The sequence below is a fragment of the Amblyomma maculatum genome, unplaced genomic scaffold (genome assembly GCF_055883805.1).
Source record: "Amblyomma maculatum isolate TAMU_Amacu unplaced genomic scaffold, ASM5588380v1 scaffold_30, whole genome shotgun sequence".
Taxonomy (NCBI): domain Eukaryota; kingdom Metazoa; phylum Arthropoda; class Arachnida; order Ixodida; family Ixodidae; genus Amblyomma; species Amblyomma maculatum.
Window position 1 is genome coordinate 847,960 of NW_028146755.1, and position 5,496 is coordinate 853,455.

Genomic DNA, 5,496 nt, shown 5'->3' on the forward strand with positions numbered 1-5,496 from the left:
GACAGGAAAACATCATTTGCGGCAGAGCTTCCGCACACCATCTTCAATACAATTATAAACGTCACCTACATACACCATTGTACCATCCCCAGACCATTGGACTCACTGAGCGCCTTAACGAAACTATTGGGGACATGATGGCTATGTATATCGACACCGAACGCAATACCTGAAAACATCCTGCTGTACGTGATCTTCACGTATTACACGACCATCCAGGGAACAACCAGAGCGACCGCGTTCATTCTTGTGTACCACAGGAAGCCTACGAGGACGCTTGACGCGATGCTGCCACACGTGACAGAAGACAACCGCGACGTCGCCACCTACCTGCAGCGTGCAGAGAAAGCCCTACTACTTGTTCGGATGCACCGACGCCTGATGCTACAACGTGCGCCGACGCGACACAGAGTACCAACCAGGGGAGGAAGTTTGGATTTGGATGCCGATAAGCCGTCGCGAAGTTGGTAAAAAACTCTTTCGGTGGTACTTCAGTCCATACAAAGTCCTTCAGCGCATCGAACAGCTTAATTATGAAGTCATCACCGACGGCGCAACCACATCACAGCGGCGCAGAGCGCCCAGCAATACTCCATGTTGTGCGCTTAAAAACGTGTTACGCGGGCTAAAGGACCTAGTTTTAATTTCTCGTATTTGGTTACCTTTCCATGTTTACTTTTTAAGGGCGACGCCTTTTTGAAGGAGAATATAGGCTGGAACTGTTGAAATTGTTATTTGTTCGTTTTCGGCAGCCGCTGCGCGTGGTCTTATCACTATGGATCTAGTGCACGGATCACTTCTGTATTCCTTTTTGTTCATGCTGGTTGTCGCGAGACGCGGCTTTATCACTTTCTTTGTTGTGGCAGATATAATTAAAGATAATTAAAGACGACACCCGGATTTTCACGGTCATCCCTCCATCATTTCAAAGATCCGGATCGACGGCAACATCACCCTCTGCTGCCTATATGCAGAGCTGGCGGGATCACGGCGCCTTTAGTGGGCGTGTGAACAGCACGACGAAGCGGTTTTCTAACCCGCTCTGCTTCCTCGTCCAGGTTAGTCCTGTTACACCTCTATACGCTAAGAAATCGAATAACGTTTGTCTGCTGCTGTTCCCACGCCCGGGAGTTTTGCTTTCCGTGCTCAGTGAATGCTTTGATGTTACAACCCATCTGCTTATGTTGTCCGGTGATGTTGAGCTCAACCCTGGGCCTCCGCCGAACACGAGATCGAGGGCGCAGGACTCTCCGTCAGATTCTGGTTCTACGCAAATGGACGATATACTTGCAATATTGCAAACTGTGAACACGCGGACTGAAAAAATGGAAAGGGATCAGAATGATTTAATCAAGTCTGTTGACGATCTTAAAATAACACAGGCTAAATTTCAAGAAAATCTGGCAGATATAGAAAGAAGGCTAACAGGGGCTGAACGCAAAACCTTCACCCTCGAGGCAGTTGAGGAGGAGCTGCAGCGTCTTCGGCAGTCGATTGATCGTCTTTCAACTGAAAACTCTCAACTGCACTCTAAGCAGGCGGAGTTTGAAGACAGGCAGCGGCGAGACAACCTTCTTTTCTACGGCCTATCAGACACACAATCCGAATCCTGGGCTCAGTCAGAGGAAAAACTGGTTAGCATGCTTTCGTCCTGTTTGAAAATTCCACCCACCGAAATTCTGGTCGAAAGAGCACACAGGATCGGCGTGTATACTCCGAATAAATGCAGGCCACTTATTGCTAAATTTTCGTCTTAAAAGCTTAAACAGAAAATACTCGTCGCTAGTTCTAAGCTGAAGGAAGAAAAAATTGAAGTTAGTGAAGAAAATTGAAGACTATTCCGTCGCTACTCGCATTGCTAGGAAGAAACTGGTTGAATTTGGCAAAACCCAACCATTAACCTTCAAACTTCGCTTCAATAAATTGTACATAAACAAAACGTGTTACACCTACAATCTCTTTGATGATTGCGTGCATGTACTTTCCAGTGTCTCTACGCCACTGGTCGAATCTTCTGATGACATGCATGCACTATCTATTCCTTCCACCTCATCCGCTCAGCCCATCACTGATTAGCACTACGCGAGGGGCAGTGGAATAAAGTTACCCGTCAGTAACCAACTTTCATTTTTATTCACAAATATACGGACCATACTTCGAAAACGCGACGATCTTTGCTCTGTTATCAATGCTTGTGATACCGACATAGTATGCCTTACTGAAACCTGGCTGTCTGCGGAGGTTGATAGCAGTGAACTCTGACTGTCAAAAGCGCTACAACATTTATCGATGTGACAGGGGTGCTCGGTGTGGTGGAGGCGTGCTTATCGCCGTCTGTGATGCTATTTTGTCTTTTCCTATCCATTGTACAACCTATTTAGAACTATTCTTGGTTGAAATTCGCACGTGGTCCAAGAAATTGATATTGGGTACTTGCTATCGTCCGCCTTCCAGTTCACCAACCTTTGCCGACGATCTTCATGATGTCATCCATATGATTACTGTGCGGTATCCAAACAGTCCCTTCATTTTACTAGGCGACTTCAATTTACCTAACATTGAGTGGTGTGATGTAAATTCTTATTGTAATCCTTTTTCCAGTGAAGGCGATAGATTTTGGAGTTTGTGCAGTGACTTCAACTTGTCCCAGCTTGTGATGCAGCCAACTCGGATCATGTCGATTACTTCTAACATCCTTGATTTAATTCTTACTACTTCGCCCGATCTTTTTCAGCCTTTATCGTTCCTACCAGGGCTAAGTGATCACTTGCTGCTTTATTTTTCTTTTTCTTGCACCGTACCTCATCAGAGTAACCACAAAAAATGTATCCGCGACTATTTAAAATGCTAATTTTGATGCCATTAACCATAAACTCTCTGTTTTTCTAGATGATTACTTACCAAGCTTTCACGATCGTTGCGTGAATACAAACTGGAGCTTGTTTAAAGAAAAAGTTGCTGCGCTCAGTGAAAAATATGTTCCACGTTTAGTCATCACCTCTAATCGACAATCACCATGGTTCACTCAATCGTTAAAACGGCTTTGCAATAAGAAAAAACGCATTTTCCGCTCTGCAAAACTAACCGGTTTACCAAGAACGTTGGACTGCTTATCAGGCCGCGGCCCTTGAATATAAAGCTGCACTCAAGCACACTAAGGATGTATTTTTCAATGACACATTACCTTCCCTCTTAATCAATAACCATAGACAATTTTGGAGCTTAGTTAACAAAAACGACACTTCATCCATTAGCCTTAAAGACTCTAGGGACGAGCTAATTCACCCAAATGAGTGTGCAAATGTCCTTAACAGTGTATTCGTTTCATCGTTTTCTAAATATGTGCGTTCTGAAACCCCTGCATATACCAGTGCTGACTTTTTGCCAATGGATTCTATTGTCTTTGATTCTGTTGGTCTGGAAAAAATAATCGAAAAACAAAACATTTCTTCATCATGTCGTGTTGATAATATTAATTCCAAGTTCTTGATTAAAACCAAAGTGTACAGCGCAATAATACTATCTAACCTATTTCAGCAATCGCTTCAAACGGCCTGCATACCGGGAGACTGGAAGGTCGGGAAGGTGATTCCGTTGCATAAGTCCGGAGATAAACATTCCCCACATAATTATCGACCAATCTCACTAACAAGCATTCCGTGTAAAATCATGGAGCATGTTATTTACTCTCACCTTGCATCATTCCTTGATTCTAATAATTTGTTTACTGACAGTCAACATGGGTTTCGAAAGTTGTTTTCTTGTGAAACGCAGCTTTTAACCTTCACGCATGATCTAAATTCATTCCTTGACAGGGGTTCCGTTGTCGACTGCATATTTCTTGATTTTTCAAAGGCTTTTGACAAGGTTTCTCATCAACTGCTTTTTCTGAAACTAAGTAAACTTAACCTTGACCCTAACGTTCTCAGGTGGCTGCATTCTTTTCTAACAGATCGTTCACAATTTGTCACTGCTAATAACACATTATCCTTCACTTCTACAGTTGGATCAGGCATGCCTCAAGGCTCTGTGCTAGGGCCTCTTCTTTTTCTTATATATATCAATGACTTACCTGAGAACTAATGCTCAGCAATAAATCTTTTCGCGGATGACTGTGTCATATACCGTGAAATTAACAGTGATTCTGACATTGCTGTCCTTCAATCCGATATTAATCATGCCCTTGAATGGACTAACTGGTGGAACATGGAACTAAATATTAACAAATGCAAGTATATGCGTGTCTCTCGTCATAACACTTTATTACCCTCATACCTTCTTAATAATAGTATCCTTGAGTCTGTGCCTTGTTATAAATATTTAGGTGTATTTATTTCCCATAATCTTAACGGAAGGCTCATATAGATCACATAACCAACAACGCTAATTGCATGCTAGGCTACATACGTCGTAACTTTGGTCTTTCCTCCAGTTCTGTAAAATTGCTCCTTTACAAATCGTTGGTTCGTAGTAAACCGGAGTATGCTTAATAAATCTGGGACCCTTATCAAGAGACACTAATCTATGAACTTGAATCTATTCATAACCGTGCGGCCCGTTTCATTCTCTCTAACTATCATCGTAATTCTAGTGTAACTGCTATGAAATCAAGCTTATCACTGCCACTACTGTCTCAACGTAGAAATATATTCCGTCTTTGTCTATTTCGTAAGATCTACTATTATAACCCCATCCTTAAGAGAAAATTCATTACGCCTCCTTGCTACATGTCTCCTCGGATCGATCACCGTCATAAGGCTGGTATTCCTTCGTGCCAAACAAATCCCTTCTACAACTCATTCATCCCCAGCACACCAGCACAATGGAATCGCCTTCATCCATCGGTTGTTGAAGTGAGTGACCATTCTGCTTTTAAATCTGCTTTAGCTAATCTGATGTTAACATAGAACATTGAATTCTCCCACACTGCCATTTGTTTATTGTTTTTAGTTCATCTGCTGTTTTTATAATCTTTTTTCTCTTTTTCCCCCCGAATCGTGCTGCTGATTACGTGTATGATGGTATATTTCAGCAACTTTGTTTCCTTCCTGCTAGTAAAATTGTTTGTTTTGCTCACGTGGTATATTTTGTGTGCTTGTACAATTCGCTCATACGTCTATGTCAATAGCTAATAATTTGTATTCTTATTTTGCTGTAACTTGCTTATGTGTTTCAACCATACTACTGTTCAAATTTGTTGTAATACTGATTGCTGTTCTTTTCCTTTTTTTTTCTTTTATTGTACCCCACTCCCCTCTGTAATGCCCTCGGGCCCTGAGGGTACCGAAATAAATAAAATATATCTCGAAGGATCCCAGCCGCGCGCTTGCATTTCTGCAATGTTCCCGGCTGTACTTGTCACTGTTCACAGTTTTATCTAGATGTTTCTAAGCCGCTTTTGAATTGCGCGCTGAGGAATAAAATGAGCATTCTTAGTTCGATAACCAACAAGCACGTTTGTCGTTATCGCCACCGCCGGTAGTCGTAGTTATATTG

At 42.4% G+C, this 5,496-nt stretch overlaps 1 pseudogene; it reads left to right on the top strand.

The window, feature by feature from the left end:
• The first annotated feature begins 1,050 nt into the window (after positions 1 to 1,050).
• Positions 1,051 to 2,142, top strand: LOC146170874 (uncharacterized; annotated as a pseudogene).
• Positions 2,143 to 5,496: the final 3,354 nt, after the last annotated feature.